Below are 18,176 nucleotides of genomic sequence, written 5' to 3'. Positions count from 1 at the left end.
CATGCACAAAAAGCTTTCACATATTGCGTAGTTTAAATTAAAATTAGTTAGTAGTGTATTTATTGTTTTTTACTTTTTGGGGCAGATTGCAGGTCTACATCAGATGATTACCTCATTTTGTTAACTTTCAATTATCTTTATTATTCATCATTTATCACATTATCCCGATTTTACCCGCATTGCCTCCCTGTTAGCTTAAGATGTGATTTTAAGGTTCTGTTGGTATTATACAAAATCATACATGGACTTGCTCCCTCATATCTTTCTGATTTAATTTCCCCCTATGTTCCGCTCCGGAGCCTTCATTCTGTCAACGCTGGTCTACTAGTGATCCCAAGAGCCAAGAAGAGTTCCGCAGGTTCGAGAGCGTTCTCCATCCGGGCACCGGTGCTGTGGAATGCTCATCCCCCTGAGATCCGATCTGCAACCTCAGTGGAAATGTGTAAATCTAAGCTTAAAACACACTTCTACTCTATAGCATATGAATAACCTATATATTTTTTTGTTGACATTATCTGTGTATTATTTGTTATTGCAACATCCATTGCAGCCTGGTCATCCTGGATGGGGGATGACCACATGTGCGGTCCCTTCTCAAGGTTTCTTCATTTTCCTCATGTTGAGGTTTTTGAGTTTTTCCTTGCCCTCATGTAGGTTTTAGATCAGGGGATGGTGTAATAATAGTCTGTAATAATAGTCTGTGGTTTGCAATAACCTGTGCAGCCCTTTGAGACTTTTTGTGATTAAGGGCTATACAAATAAACATGACTTAACTTGACAATCATATATGTGAAATGCTGTGTAGTAGTTTGCCACTATTTGTCTTTGTTCTGACATTAAAGATGGGTTAAAACATCATCTGGTTCGGTCAACTTTCACTAAGGGGCAAAAATTAGTCTAAAAGTAAATGTAAAATTAGGTGATAATTATTTTGATAATTATTGATAGACTTACAACAAATGTTTTATCATTATAACCATTTTGTCTTGTTGCCCAGGCTTAGTTTCAATAGTCAGTTACTAATCACATGTTAAAATAGTCGTTCGTGATGCCTCAACTTGCCTGAAGGCGCCAAATTCTACTCGCTTCGCAATTTCCTCTTTGAGGTTGCACACGTGTTGTCACCGCTAGGTCAACAGTACGAGTGCGGAGGACATTTCGACTTCCTGCGCTCCAATACGGGTGCAAGCAAGGAAATGAGCTCAGAACTTCCTTCGGACTGTACCAGCAACACATTGTTCCCTAGTTCTGCCATTCAAAAGCCAATTTTGCATAACCACAATAAAGTCACTTGTTCGAGAAAAGAAAAAACGAAAAAGTGTAAAGTTTGCCCTGCTATGAATAAGACTTACAATGAATGCTGCGGTGGCCCTTCCGCCAGCTTTCCTGACAGCTCAATGATAAGTTACTAAAAAAAGCAGTTATGGATTGTCTGTAATTTATTTGAGTTGACGAGGCACGTTTATGCCTCTATGATTTCCAAGATGCATGCATTTTAAAGGTTTTTTTTCGGTCTCCTTGACAAAGTGCAACTTTCTGCACGCAATCACGTCAACGTGTGGTTGCCCACTTTTAATAATACGTTACTTCATCTGTGGTGGGCCAGCAGAAAATTCCATATTGAATAAATGGCACAGAATGGCTACATTTCAAAATACATGTCATGTAATGGATGCGATGACTTTGTTTCATAAATATTGAGACATAGTTGTCAGTAGGACCATAGAAAAAAAATCTAAATATTTTTATTAAAGGTACATCGTGTATTATTTCATGCCTCCTAGTGTTAAAAAACTTAATTCTGAAACCACAGACCAGAAGAGTGCAGTCCTACGAACAACTAAGATACTGAATCCTCAAACTCCCAGGCCTGTGGTAGAGAACCAAAGTCTGAAGATTTTTACATACAGTGAAGAAAATAAGTATTTGAACACCCTGCTATTTTGCTATTTTTCCCGCTTAGAAATTATGAAGGGGTCTGAAATTTTCATCGTAGGTACATGTCCACTGTGAGAGAAATAAACTAAAAAGAAAAATCCAGAAATCACAATGCATAATTTTTTAACAATTTATTTGTGTGATATAGCTGCAAATAAGTATTTGAACCCCTGTGAAAATGAACGTTAATATTTGGTACAGTAGCCTTTGTTTGCTATTAAAAAAAAAAATCATGCATTGTGTTTTCTGGATTTTTTTCTTTTTAGTTTATCTCTTTTACAGTGGACATGCACCTACGATGAAAATTTCAGACCCCTCCATGATTTCTAAGTGGGAGAAATAGCAAAATAGCAGGGTGTTCAAATATTTGAATGCGTTCATGCCCCTTGCAACTACTGAGAGGAGCAAATGCTATTGGCAGTACTTGCTAACTGGGCTATAAGCCGTGTCAGTTGAAAATATGCACTAAATGACTCTTAATGACAATCCAATGATTTCAGTATTTTTAGATCACAGTCACATAGCAATAACACTGTTATAAATAACACCGTTATGTTACGACGTTACTTTTTCAGTAACAGGGCAATCTAACAAATTTAGATTTTTCTGATGGTCAAAAGCGGTGCGTTACTTTTTCCAAGTAAATGCAACTTGTATGTGATCTCCTGGGACTAAAAGAGTCTCCTGTGTGAATGCCACAAGTGTCCCGCATGCGTAAACGGGGCAATCTAACTAATGAAGATTTCTCTGATGGTCAGGTCATGTCAAGTCATTTTTATTTGTATAGCCCTTAATCACAAAAAGTCTCAAAGGGCTGCACAAAAGCGGTGCGTTACTTTTTCCAACTAAATGCAACTTGTATGTGATCTCCTGGGACCAAAAGAGTCTCCTGTGTGAATGCCACAAGTGTCCCGCATGAGTAGTAGAGGACTTGTGACGTCACTGATCAGTGTTTGCGGAAGTATTCATGGATGTTAATGCCATTGCTTATCAAGCTATTTGAAAGTTATTGTTCGACCAGAGGCTGAATAGTTGTCCCCCTAAATCTAATTAAATCCAAAACGTAGCTTTCCCTATATTGAATTTTCTTTGTGTGTTTGAGTTCCATGGATGTGGATAGGGTTTATACCGTTCGAGGCAAGTTGAATTCAAAACTTTTTAAGACCTTTAAGACCGGGGACTTCCCGTTCCGGTTTCCAACATGGCGGCGCGTGTTTACTTTGCGGCTAGTTGCTATCCGGCTATCCTACTATTTACCACTGTCCTCCTGCTTTCCTTTTTGGATACATGCGTGGCCAATAAGACCTACAGCCGGGAGGAGCTCATCCGACTGGGTGGGTGTCTAAATTTCGACTTTTCGGGCACTTTCTATACCACCCATGACATTCCGAATGAGCTCCAAAGGGACTCGGGTTTGCCCTGCTTTCCCGCTCCACCGAAGAAAAAGAAAAATCGAAGACGAAGACGGCGCAAAGACAGAAAACAGAAGCGGGGATGTCGTGCAGGGAAGCGTGTAAAGTTGAAGGAGCAACGACATGAAGATCTGTCTAATCCAACCATCATTTCTTCGTCGATTCTGCGAGTCAACCGACGCCTGAAGCCAAACGCACACGAACGGCGACATCTTTTGACGATCTCCACAAAGACTACAGCTAAGTTAAATGATTCAAAGCTAAAATTTGGTCTTTTGAATGTTAGATCGCTTGCTCCTAAGGCTTTACTTGTAGATAATATTATTCGCGATTATAAACTTAACTGTTTCGGTCTCTGTGAGACTTGGTTACGCCCGGATGAGTTTTTACCACTAAATAATGCTTCGCCACCAGACTACGTTAACAGCCATGTAGCACGTTCTTTGAAAAAGGGTGGCGGTGTCGCGCTCATTTCTGAAAAAAAAAAACGCTCAAATTTAGTCCTCGTACCTCTAATAATCACAAGTCGTTCGAGGCTCTTGTTATGAGGTCCTCTCCATGTCAATTTATGTAATAACTATCTATCGCGCACCAGGACCATACACAACTTATTTAGACGAAATTGCTGAACTTTTGTCTGAACTAGTAACCTATGCAGACAAAATTAAAATTATGGGGGACTTTAACATTCATATGAACTCCCCACTTAGTTCACTCACAGTTGCGTTTCAGTCTCTAATTGATGCATTTGGTTTTAATCAACTGGTTGATTTGCCAACCCATAAAGATGGAAACAGGCTTGACTTGGTTCTGACTCGAGGAGTTTCAACCTCAAACATGACGGTGTTACCGTGTACTACAGTTATCTCGGATCATTATTTAGTTACATTTGAGGTGCTAGCTAAATGTAGTACCAAAAAAAATGAAGGATTCAATGGACGCAATATAAGCACGGGCACAGTTTCTGAGCTCTCCGATATTCTTACAGGAGCAGTTGCGTCCTTTCCTTCCTACATAGGCTCTATCGAATCACTCATAAATAAATTCAATGCTACCCTGGCTAGTGCCCTGGATTCAGTAGCGCCCATCCGGCTTAAATCACGACCTAAAAGACGCACGCCTTGGTTTAATGATGAAACTAGATCCCTTAAACGAGAATGCAGGAAATCTGAAAGAAAATGGTGCGCTACCAAGTTTTCCATCAAATCTGGTGCGATAGTTTGTTGAAGTATAAAGCGGCCCTGGCCTCTGCAAAATCAGCCTACCTTTCGAAGGTGATTGCGTCACAAAAGAACAATCCCAAGGTCCTTTTCGACAATGTAGCATCGCTTACAAGGCAACAGACTATCTCAGATAGCTCCACTCATTCTGCCCACGACATAATGGTCTTCTTTACTAAGAAGATCCAAAGCATACAGGAAGAAATCGCTAAAGACAGTATTAATTCAACACATACTAAAGCACTCAAATCTATAGATGCACGACATGGTGGCTGACCAGGGATTTTGTCCCGTTTTAGTGAACTGTCACTCGATAATCTTAAACAGATGGTGAATACGGCCAAACCGACGACTTGCCAGTTCGACCCGCTTCCAGGTTGACTGAAGATAAAAGAGTGGATGTCACTCAATTTCCTGCGCCTTAACTCTGAAAAGACTGAAATGTTAGTTATTGGTCCATCTAAGTCCCGTGACTTATTCTCTAAAACCGCTGTGAACATCGACAATTGCCACTTCACACAGAGCGACTCACTTAAAAATTTAGATGTCATTTTTGACCCCCATCTGTCCTTTCAAACACATGTGAAGAAAATTACTAGAACCGCTTTCTTCCATCTCCGTAACATTGCTAAAATTCGTCCTATACTTTCTCAGTCGGATGCGGAAATCATAAGTCACGCGTTTGTTACCTCCCTTCTCGATTACTGTAATGCACTACTTTCCTGTCTTCCGATGACCAGACTCAAGTCTTCAGCTGGTACAAAATGCTGCAGCGAGGCTTTTAACTAGGACAAAAAAGTACGATCACATCACCCCAATTTTGGCTAACCTGCAATGGCTCCCTGTTAGCCTAAGATGCGATTTTAAGGTTCTCCTATTACTATACAAAATCATACATGGATCTTCCCCCTCATATCTTTCAGATCTGATTTCCCCCTATGTCCCGGCCCGAAGCCTTCGTTCCGAGAGCGCCGGTCTCCTGGTGTTAACTTTCAATTATCTTTATTATTTATCATTTATCACATTATCCCAAATTTAACCTAACCTGCATTGCCTCCCTGTTAGCTTAAGATGTGATTTTAAGGTTCTGTTGGTATTATACAAAATCATACATGGACTTGCTCCCTCATATCTTTTAGATTTAATTTCCCCCTATGTTCCGCTCCGGAGCCTTCGTTCTGTCAACGCTGGTCTACTAGTGATCCCAAGAGCCAAGAAGAGTTCCGCAGGTTCGAGAGCGTTCTCCATCTGGGCACCGGTGTTGTGGAATGCTCTTCCCCCTGAGATCTGATCTGCAACCTCAGTAGAAATGTTTAAGTCTAAGCTTAGAACTCACTTCTACTCTATAGCATACGAATAACCTAAACTTCTTATATGTAATAACTTGTGAAGCCCTTTGAGACTATTTGTGATTAAGGGCTATACAAATAAAAATGACTTGACCTTTTTAATGCCTTTGAAATTGAAATTAAGACTTTAAGAGTTGGCCGAAAAAAAAAAATTGAAACAAAACCAAAAAATCTTTTCTTGCACACAATACATTGTGCCTTGCACACATTACCTGGCACAGCTTTTAGCTATGGCAAAAAACATGAAATATACACTCCCCCATGATCCAAAGTAAACTTCTGTGTCTAAAGTTGCTACGTGCTACGTGTGGCTAGACCTAAGACATGCGTCTGCTCTAAAAGGCCCGACTAAAACTACTGTTTTGATAGTTGCGTAATTTAACAATTAATAAATGTAACAGGCAGCACGGCGGCGCAGTGGTTAGCGCTTGTGAGGCACAGTTCATGTCATGGGAACCTGTCTTGGGTTCAAATCCAGCTCCAGACTTCCTGTGCGGAGTTTGTATGTTCTCCCCGTGCTTGCGTGGGTTTCCTCCGGGCACTCCGGTTTCCTCCCACGTTCCAAAAACATGCATTTCAGGTGAATTGGCCTGTCCAAATTGTCCCTAGTTGTGAATGAGCGAATTAGATGTCTGTCCCTGTGTGCCCTGCGATTGGCTGGCAACCAGTTCAGGGTGTCCCCTGCCCACTGTCCGGAGATGGCTGAGATGAGCTCCAGCCTCCCCGCGACCCTAATGAGGATAAGCGGTACGGCTAATGAGATGAGATGAGATAAATGTAACAAAATCTTTTAAGTTCAAACAAATATAAATTGTATCACCTTACATTTTGCTGAGTTTCAGCAAAATGGAATTTATGACGTTTTGATGCTTTATTTTTAGAATAATGAATTAATGCATTTTAAAACTCTTCAAGGCTCCGTGGGAACCCTGGTGGATTTCTCGCTTCGTCAGGCCTACCAATGACATGCAGGTCACATGAATGCGTCTCATCCATTCACATTAAATTCCCATTCCATAAGATCAGATATGTATTGGCTTTAGGACTACATTTGAAAGTGGCCTGTGTTTGGTGTGAAAAAAGCACTTATGTGCTGTTCAGACACAATTTAACAGATCGAATACAGGTCAGGCAATACATCCAAATAAAATTGTTCTCCAATTGACTTATATTGTGAACAAGATGCCTGAAGTACAGTAGGCTATGTCTGGTTGACCAGTTGTCTCAGGTTACTATCTAATTTGTTAAACTCACTTTGTATTGTTTAGATTGTCTTTTTATTATACAGTGGAACCTCGGTTCTCGACCATAATACGTTCCAGAACCCTGTTCGAAAATCGATTTGGTCGATCACCGAAAATCGTTTTTCCCATTAAAAGTAATGTAAAATCGTTTTAATCAGTTCCAACACCCTTGAATGTTTACCATGACCGTAAACATAAAGCTAACCCAGGCTAATCGTGCGTTTGCGTTAGCATAATCTTCCGTACGAAAGATTACGCTAACATGAACGTGTAAAAATAAAAAAATCAGGTCGTTTACACGTCATTTAGCACCCGGGTCTCCACAACAAGTGGCTAGCGCTTCATTGGAACATTCCAACACCCTGAATGTTTTACGTAAACAAAGCTAACCCAGGCTAATCCTACGTTCGCGTTATCGTAATCTTCCGTATGAAAGATTACGCTAACATGAACGTGTAAAAATTTTAAAAAATCAGGTGGTTTACACGTCATTTAGCACCAGGGTCTCCACAACAAGTGGTGAGCGGTTAAAGGATAAAAAAAAGATTTATGAATAGGATTTCTTACCTTTGTGGTGGTCTGCAGAAGCCATGCTCTATTCCCTCCAAAGAAGGGAAACTCGCACATCTTCTTCATATTTTGCTATTATTTGTTTCTTAAATGCAATCTTGTGTATTCTTAAATGCAATAGTTGTACGCAACTTTGCTGCTTGCACCGACCTTCTTCCGAGGCATAATTAGGGGTTAAAACACTCTGTTCACCAATATTAAAAACGAAAGCAAAAAGGAGTGCGCGCTCACGTGACAAGTTCTTCACGAGGGGTGGGGGCAATCTACACCTGTACGCCGCTCAGCATCGCCCCTAGCATACCGGCGTTCGAACTCCGATTTTTTGAACGAAAAGAGTAGCAAGAATTTCTCGAAATTTTTGGTCGAGAGCCGATTTGTTCGAACTGAGAGGCGTTCGAAAACCGAGGTTCCACTGTATTGTTTACTGCTTATTTTTGTCGCACTTCACATATTGTTTAGAAAATTTAAAATTTTTTGACTTTCAAACAATCTTTTTAATGTATCTGAAAGAGTTACTTTCCCTGGTAACTACATCCTTTTACTATAGCGTAATTCAGTTACTCTGTTACTTATTGAAAGACGTACTGACTAACTAAAATTATTTTTTTTGAGTAATGTGCCCAGCACTGAATATTACCCACTACACATCAAATTTGATTTCAGCTCTACTACTACGCTTCACATATGGCAAACAAGTGGAATTTTACACATGATTTGAATCCCATGAATTCAGGACAAAAAAATGAGGGTAAACGCTTTAAGGAAGAGGAAACAGGAACTGAAGTTGCAGTGGTTTACACTTGAAATAACAGTTTATGGCACAATGACTTTAAAAAGAGAAATAGTGTGATTTATGACAGTTAATTAAAGTACATTCATTTTAACCGCTTTATTGGAGGGCAATTTTTACAGTCTTCATTAAATTTAACCTTAATATTCTGTTTTCTCCATTTACTGAAATTCCTTTCTGGCACTGTGATCAAAAAACAGTGTAACAATGGTATAAAATCTAATGCCTCTTCACATGCCACAGGTATAACTTGTTAGGTTTCGTCGCTTTCCCTGCCAGGACCTGGGTTCGACTCCCAATGCATACAATGTTTTGCGATTTTAGTCAGTGATATCTTTTGACTGATAAATCATTGAACTAATATATACCGTATGTGTATAAAGTGGTTAAAATGGTTATACATGTAAGACAGTGGCTTATAGCTCCTACTGTAGTTTTAGTTTCATGTGCCTTCTATATGAAAAAAATATGACAAAAGAGTATTATTTTGGGGGGTACAATAAAATCCAGTGCGCCTTATAGTATGGAAAATAGGTTATATGAATAAAGGATTCTACTTTCCCATTATTCCATCCATCCATACACACTAAAGTTTGCCCACCCTAACACGACCCTATTGGCTAACTTATTTTACATCTTCAGCCTTATGGAAGAACATATTGTAATGTGTGAAGTAAGAGCACCATACCTAAACCTTTGCTGTGGAGTCCAACATCCGATAACAGGAGAAAAATATATTGTGCTTTCGAAAAATAATTTAACGGTTGGCTAGCTCTCTTGGGGAAATGGTGGTCCCTGTCAGTCGCACATCCTGGATGGCTAATTTCCAATCTGAACAAATCAATCAGCGTGTGGTATCATCCCGTAACTTGAGACAGTCCTGTATATCCCGTCAATGGACGCGACCTTGAATGAAGGAGCTGATTTTAGTTTAGTTTTTTGCCTTGCGGGAGGCGCAGCGGTGTGAGAAGCATGTGCAGCATTTAAAAGAAAAAAAGGGATGTGGGGGCGGACCCGGACGAGTGGCTTACTCATCATCTCCTTCTGTGCTGTCCAATGGCAACTGATGTGGCCTCTTGGCAATTTCTCGCCTCCCACATGCACTTACACATACACCAGCAGACCTTCAGACTTTAAAAACACGAGGTAACTAGCGTCCCTCAAACTTGTCACATGGTAAAAATACTAAAATAAAAAAATAAAAAATTGTGCTATGCATGGATCTTTACTTTTCAGTGAGGTATACTAATGCTGCGTATAAAGAAATTATGCTATTCAGTGTTCATTTTACCTCTGAAAAGTGATGGGTCCCGGAGACTCGCATGCTCAAAAATCTATGGGTCCGAACAGAGATCTATGGGTCCCCAAAATTTAGTGTTATCGAGGTTGAAATCGCAAATCGGCGACAAATATATAATATAAATCTATATATTCATTCAGTTTTAATCATCAAATTATTCATTTTCTGCATCAAATTATTGTTGGTAATATACCGATTAAAGGGATAACCACCAACCTGTCTTTTTTTAATTTTCTCCTTTAATACTTCATTTTTTCCTTAAATTCTTTATACAACATAATTCGTATATCAATCATCAAAGCAAGTGAGCCATTTGAGAGCCGGCTCTTTTTAATGAGTTGAGTCAAAAAAGCTGGTTCTCTAAAAAAAGACGGACTTCGTTTCACTACACAACGAGATCTCGTTGGCCGAGATCGGCATGCAGACGAAAACTTGAACCGCGAGACCAAAACAACAGTTTGGACTGCAGTAAATCTTTGTTAAAAAAAAGTAATCGGGTAATAATGACAATTTTGTGGCAAAAAGCTTGCGTCCCGGGGACGCACGTTGATTTGACACTATGCGCCCCCAGCAAAAATGATGCGTCTAGGACGCAGGGCAACCGAGAACACTGGCTATTGACTATGAATATATAAATATATATTCATACTTATATGAATAGAATATGTTAACAAAATTACTGTATTTTAATGATATATGCCTAAATGTAAACACCGTTGCTTTGCCGTAAGATGCTAATTAATGGCTCATTCATACCAGGAGTCTCAAACTTGCGGCCTGGAGGCCATTTGCGGACCTCAAGATGATAGTTTGAGGCCCCTGCCTTGATAACAAGTTAAAGGGACAATGTGAAACCACTGGATGCCGTTGTATTGTGTAGTGCAGGGATGTCAAACTCAGTTCGGCCGAATCTAGACTTTCTGTTCTGAGGCGGGCCGGATCAGTAAAAGAATGTCAACTCTAAAGTTTTAGCTGTTTTTCAGTATTTTGCTTTATCATTCAGCCTCCATTAGTAACCTATCCGATATACTGTATTATAATCACGGATCACAAAGGATCTTTTCTAAACACAACACATTTATTGACAAACAACTGAGAAAAAATATATTTTCATGTTTGGCATTAGGGCAGCACGGAGGCACAGTGGTTAGCGCGTGTGCGGCGCAGTTCTGAAGTCATGAGATCGGATCTCCCTGTGTGGAGTTTGCATGTTCTCCCCGTGCTTGCGTGGGTTTCCCTGGGCACTCCGGTTTCCTCCCACATTCCAAAAACAAGCACGTCAGGTTAATTAGCTGGTCCAAGTTGCCCCTGGGTGTGAATGAGCAAGTGAGTTGTCTGTCTCTGAGTGCCCTGCGACTGGCTGGAAACCAGTTCAGGGTGTCCCCTGCCCACTGCCCGAAGATAGCTGGGTTGGGCTCCAGCACCCCTGCGACCATACCGAGGATAAGCAGAAAGATAATGGATGGATGGATGTTTGGCATTTAATTAATTAACTGGTTTATTTTAGCAGTTGAGTGAAAACAGTTTTACTCCTAAAACAGCTCGCCACGCTCTACAAACTCAAAACTCCCCTCTAATAGCTGGGGACAGCATTTGGTTTGCATGTATTAGAAAAATCCTAACTTATGATAAGAATGACATAAAGCAGGGCTCTTTTCATTAACTCATATGGTTCGGAGATAATGTTCTACTTCCGCACATTTGTTCAAGAGTGTCATAAATTTTCATAGCACATAGTGTTTGGTGCATGCATAACCGACTTAACATCGGTAAACTAGCAGTTCGGTCCAGTATTTGATGAGCAATTTTAACTACAGTTTACAATCAAGATGTCACACCAACAGACCTCGTTTTGGCTGTACGTTGCCAGTGGATCCTTTATATGGAAACTCAAACAATCTGCTGAGACACCTTATGATTAAAACCCACAGAAAAAAACTTTAGGGGTACGCTCAAGGTAAATACGTCAGTATCCCGATATGCAGTATTTTGTGACATTTTTACAAACAAACTCTGCTTGCATCTTGTTTTGAAACCATTATTTATGAAAAAATGAAGGTAAAAATTTGCCTCAACAATCTTAAGTAACTGCTGGAGGGAGACAAGTTTAAAGTGGTATCCAGTATTTGTTGATTTGGGACACAGGCCTTGGCATTATTAATTCATCAATTTGATAAAATCAAATCATCTAACATCACACAGTGAAATGAAGTGCGCTGAAAAGTGAGTCCTTGTCTGAAGAGTTGGTTTAGCAGTTTTACTGAATTTTGTCTACAAATATATAGTAAGACAAAAAAAAAGAACTTCTTTGGGTCAAAAAACTCCTAAACACGATTCTTTTATGACATACAGAAACTGCCTGACATACGAACGAGTTAGATTCCGGACGATCGTTGGTAAGTTTAATTTGTTCGTAAGTTGCTTCAGTGCTACATTTTTTATGTTTATGGTTTATATAAGTGTGGTTACGGCTTGTATAAGCAACCTGTATTTTTTTTTAATCAAAAATAAACATTTAATAAAATATTATGCTCTATAAAGATCAATATAGTGAGTTTAACTTACTTTTGGAAATTGCGCTTCAAGAGTTCCTCCTCCGTGGTAAATAGTGGCCAAATAAGGTTTCCGACCATTTTCTCAAACGCATCAAGCTTTCTTATTCCACTTTCATTTCAAAAGAAATGACTCACCTCTTCCTTACACTTCACAGTTTACACCAACCATATTGAATGGATGCACGAGATAATAAACAAAAAAAAGTCAAAGTTCTTAGCGCGCGAGCGATACATTGTTATGATTACACACGAACCAGGAAGTACAAGCCGGATTTCTTCTTTGGTGTGACCTCTCACAGCGCCATGTGGCAGAAAAAAGCACCACAGTACTGTCCTCTACTCAGAAAAAGGAGCACACAATACAAAATCTAACTTACAGCAATGTCCGTATATTTTTCGACATCTGGAAAAAAATGAACGAATGTGCTGTAATCCGTAAATCGAATGTAAGTTGTCAGGGAGCTTCTGTACTCAGAAAATTATGGCGGGCCGGACTTGGCTTGCAGGTTGTACGTTTGACATGTCTGGTGTAGTGCAACCAAAAACGAAGAAGGAAGACAACAAACTACTGAGACTTAAAGTGACCAAACTGCACCATTTTTCTTCTAATTTCTTTTGCCCAGCCATTCTCAAGGTATTCGGTTTGTTTTTTTCTGGGGTACCTGGCAATCATGTTAGCTTCCTCTAGGTGAGGCTGATGTTAATTGAAATAAATGCACATTTTTGACCTATAAGTGATTCAAAAAAGAGTTCATAATTTTTTTCTTAATATGCAAATCAGTATTTTTTTTTAATGAATGGAGTTGTTTTTAACAGTAGGAGGCACTGAATAATGCTTTACCCTTAAATGGTCAGTGTGTAATATTTGACTGTCTTACAAGAAGAATGGAAATTTGGATTTTATTTTGTGAAGGGAATTAACAAAATCGACATTTGAAAATAGTGATTTTTTTTCATGCGAACTTTTTGCGGAAATCCGAATTTGTCCCAACCTTACCCAGCCCTAGTTCTAGTGGACCCCATGTAAATTTAGTTTAAGACCCCTGATCAATGGTGACTTTTAGTGTGAACATAATGTCATTGTTGTTTTAATTTGAAAATCCGCAACTCCCCTTCATTTAAGTGTAAATTTGAACCTAAAAAATAAATCATTTATACCATCCATCCATCCATCTATTTTCTGCGCCGCTTATCATCACCTGGGTTGCGGGCGAGCTAAAGCCCATGCCAGCTATCGTTGGGCAGTGGGCAGGGGACACCCTGAACTGGTTGCCAGCCAGTCGGAGGGCACACAGAGACAAACAACTCACTCGCTCATTAAACCCCAGGGACAATTTGAATCGGCCAATAAAACTGACATGCATGTTTTGGGAATGTGGGAGTAAAACGGAGTGCCCGAAGGAAACCCATGCAGGCACGGTGAGAAAATGCAAACTGCGCACGGGAAGGCTGTGGTAGCTGAAATTTAACTCTCGATCTTCACACCGTGGGGTTGCGCGCTAACCACCCGGCCGCCCACAACATACAGGGTGTCTCAAAAAAATTTACTCACTCTTTTTATGTGTTGCAGATATCCTGAATTACTGAAGCCATGGCAGGAAATCAACTTAGTTTCGAAGAGACAAAGTTTGTCCTGAAATGCTATTGGAAGACCGAAAACGCCACTGAAGTGCAACGCCGGTTCACAAGTGAATTCGCAAAACCGCCACCCACGCGCCAGACCATTGCGCGCATCAGAGACAAATTTGAAGCAGATGGAACCGTATAGAACACCACGTTTATGGCAACAAACCAAGGACAATTGATGCATTGAAATTGGAAATTGAAAGACAATGTCGTGATATTCCTAATGACATGTTTCGCGACGTTTGCGCGTTATCAGAGTTGTCTGGACAATAATGGTCATCACTTTGAACATTTGTGAACATGATTCTTCAATTACATTTGTCTCATGTATTCGATGCTATTTCACTTCACTCTATGTTCATAAATAAAGGTTTTCTCGTCATTCTAAGAGTGAGTACATTTTTTTGAGACACGCTGTATTTTTAGAGAAAGAAATTGGAGAAATTGAAGAAAGAGAAAGAGGGAGTCAAACTAATCTTGCCAACAGTACTTTTTTGACATTTTTAATCACAGGTTTATTATTCTATTGTTGTTGTAAACAAAAGGAATACACATAAAAAGTAGTACAGTGGAACCTTGGTTCTCGACCATAATCCGTTCCAGAACCCTCCAAAACCGATTTGGTCGATCACCGAAAATCGTTTTTCCCATTAAAAGTAATGTGAAATTGTTTTAATCCGTTCCAACACCATAAATGTTTAGCACGAACGTAAACATGAAGCTAAGCCAGGCTAATCATACGTTCGCGTTAGCATAATTTTCCGTACGAAAGATTACGCTAACATGAACGTGTAAAAATAAAAAAAGGATTATGAATAGGATTTCTTGCCTTTGTGGTGGATGGTGGGGAGGGAAAAATCATCAAAAGTTTTTCAACCTCTTCCAAAACTTGCAGCAGTTGCTTGCTTATAGTGCCAACTTCCTTACCCACATCACTCGATTTCACAGCCTTCTTATTAGAAAGATCGGAAATTCGTACACCTCTTTCATATTTAGTTATTATGTCTTTCTTTAAGGCAATAGTTGGACGAACAACTTGGTTTTTTTTTCACCTGTCCTGGTGGCACCGAGGCATAATTAGGGGCTAAAACACCCGTACGCCGCTCAGCATCGCACCTTAGCGTACCGGCGTTCGAACTCCGATTTTTTGACCGGAAAGCAAAGCAAGAATTTCTCAAAATTTTTGGTTGAACACTGATTTGTCCGAACTGAGAGGCGTTCGAAAACCGAGGTTCCACTGTATTTTGTTATTCCCTAAATATAGCAAACATTTAAAAAACTGTTTTTGGAAAAAGTGATATGTTATCGATATTGGGCTCTGGAGACAGAATTTTAATGGTTATCAGTATACTGTAAGTACTAAAAAAAAAGTTATCGTATATCCCTAAAATATACATCTTTAATTGTCCTTCTGAAGAGCGGCCTTAACTTACTGTCTTTGACTAAAATGTTTGGACACCACACCACCAAAACGAGCGCATACAGACGACATTACGTAAGCCTAATTGACTGAAACGCTCTAATCGGTCCATTCATTAGCGCTTAACGTGTGCTATGCTGGAGGTAAACACCGCTGGCAGCTGGGCAAATAAAACGGCTTTAAGCTGCTGTTGCTGCTGCTGTTTGGGACTAGTTGCGATTAATTTATCACACTAAGTGTCTTGTTTCATCTTCAGATGTTTGAGAACGCAACACTTTCTTATTCGTCAAACAGCTGTGCAACCAGATAAACATTTTGACTGCTATGCTGTTGATTTCAAAAGGAAAATTAAGAGCAGTAACACTTGTTCCTTCTTTCCTAACCAACACTCTCGCAGTAGCAACAAAAAATAATTACTGTATTTTCATTACTATTATAAGGCGCACCCCCAAAAACTAATAATATATTTGTACAAACATAAGTCACACCGGACTATAAGGCACAAGGAATTAAAACTACAGTAAGGCCCAGGGTTGGACAATAAACAAAAAGGTACCTTAATTGTGCATTGATTGATACGCCACAACTGCATAGAATTGAATGAACAGGAATCAAGCCCGGAGCGCGGTGGGGTGCACGCCGGATCATATCCAATATACGACTAGTAATACAGACGACACATGAATAGGAATTATGTCTCTTCTCCTAATCATACTATTTATAGCAAGGGTTTCCGACGTGGTGCCCGTGGGCACCAGGGTGCCCCTTACGGGCAGCTGAGGTGCCCGCTGACTTGTTCTAAAAATAGCTCACCATTGCCGGGTCATTGAAAAATATTTAGTAAAATGATTTTTTTAGTGGTTGACTGACTATTTAACCCTACTTTCAATGATTAACCTAGAGTTAACATAGTAATAACATGAAAAGTTGTTATTTTAGAAATCCATACCAAACTGGGTGCCTTTTGGGCCAATTAGTAACAAAAAGTAGCTCTTAGCATGAAAAAGGTTGAAGACCCCTTATTTAAAGTCACAGTGTCAAATAAGTGATGTTATTATTGGGCCAGGCCGCGAGAATGTTGTCAGACTCTTAAAACGGTCCGTGGTACCGCTGATATACAGCATTGTATCGCCAACTCGCAAAGTCTTTACGAATCGCACAAGATTCTGGTCTGAATGAGGAAAAAGGCATTGAGGGAATTAATATGATCATCTTGAACGATAATAATTATTGCATGGTTGTCACCTCAAATGCTTAGTTTGAGCTGAGATAAAGTAAACCAAAGTACTACGCTGATTTCTCTGAAATGTTTGGTACCGGGACTAAAGGCTGTGTGATAATGAGATAAGATCTAATGCCTTTTCATGTGTCATCTATATGCTTAGTGGTCTAGTTCAGTTTTTTTCAACTGTTGTTGAACCAGAGCACGTTTTTCACATGGGAAAATGTTTTGCCAAATGTCCATGTACCGAGCGGCCTGGTGGTTAGGATTTGGTGCCCTTGCCATTGCTATCCAGATTGACCCCGTTGCCACCAATCTTATGCCATTGTGGTCAGCTATATTTATCAACTAAACAACAATTGCCCAAACATGGTAGCGCATTTCAAACTGTGTCCGCATATAAGGCAGACATTCAAATTTCTGGGAAAAAATGGTATACTACACACACTCACTAAATTTCACAACTATATGTGATGGGTCCAATCGTATGAATAGGAATAACATGATCGATTAGGTTGTATGTCCCGGTGTGCCCTGCGATTGGCTGGCAACCAGTTCAGGGTGTCCCCTGCCCGAAGATAGCTGGGATGGGCTCCGGCACCCCCGTGACCCTACTGAAGATAAGCGGTGCAGATAATGGATGGATGGATGGATGATTAATTATGGTTGTTCTGCTTTTTCAGGTTATTGCATATTGAAGCTGTCAATATTGGTACTAAGAGTTAAGATATTAGGCCTAAAATGTCAATCATTACGGGCTGTGCTTCTATCTTGCCGACTTAAAAAAAATGTATTATCTAATTATCCACCCGTCATCGTTTTGTTTGTTTTTCTTTGTGGAGGATCAACAGGATGAATTTTTTCCCCCCTTCACACAGACTGCATCAGCACGCTCAGCGGCCCTCGGGCTCGTTTGGGCTTTAATGCACACGGACCCGCGTCGGGCTGGAATTTTTTTTAGGATCTTACCTCTAATGGTGCTATAATACCTGCAACAACAAATCACAACTACTATTTATAGATTGTTTTTATATATTCGTGGTGTATGGCCTCTTTTATGATTAGAAGTGACTTCCCTTAACCGTTTGGCTGAACAGGAACCAAAGTCTAAATCCAAAATGAAATAAAAAAATGTACTCAATTCTCCGCTCTTCCATACCTTCAAAGCTCACAGAAAGGAAAGAACGTGTGTGTGTGTGTTCCATCCTTGACAGAATGATAGAAACATCCTCTTTGACGAAACGTTCCTTGTCTGGTCTGTGTCTCAGACCAGGAACCAGGAGAGGGAACTATTTGACCTGCTAGCAATAGCATGTTGAAATAAATCAAAACAAAAGTATCTGTCTGTAGACACCTTGCGTAAACTTAAAATGTACTTTCATAATCTATCAAACCATTCTTTTTCTGCTTTTCAGGAACGCAGTTATCATCAGTGTGATATTCTTTAGACAAATAATAGCAAAAGGTAATGTCAAGCTTATCGGTCCGATACCCAGAAAACAAAAACAAAATGGACGGATAATTTATCCA

The 18,176-nt window shown here is 39.8% G+C and overlaps 1 protein-coding gene across 2 annotated transcripts in view; it reads right to left on the bottom strand.

The window, feature by feature from the left end:
- pald1a (phosphatase domain containing paladin 1a) overlaps positions 1-18,176 on the bottom strand; it is a 148,004-nt gene that overhangs the window by 123,856 nt on the left and 5,972 nt on the right. Inside the window, exon 1 of one of the 2 annotated variants that reach the window (XR_015848029.1) lies at positions 9,212-9,502. The exons of the other annotated variant lie outside the window; for it this stretch is intronic. The gene's annotated coding sequence lies outside the window, so the exon portion shown is untranslated. Of the gene's footprint in view, positions 1-9,211; positions 9,503-18,176 lie in introns of those variants that run through there. 2 annotated transcript variants of the gene reach the window in all.

This window comes from Urocampus carinirostris, chromosome 19, assembly GCF_059441175.1.
Source record: "Urocampus carinirostris isolate Australia breed hairy pipefish chromosome 19, RoL_Ucar_1.0, whole genome shotgun sequence".
Classification (NCBI taxonomy): Eukaryota; Metazoa; Chordata; class Actinopteri; order Syngnathiformes; family Syngnathidae; genus Urocampus; species Urocampus carinirostris.
This window is presented reverse-complemented; position numbering and strand designations above follow the sequence as displayed.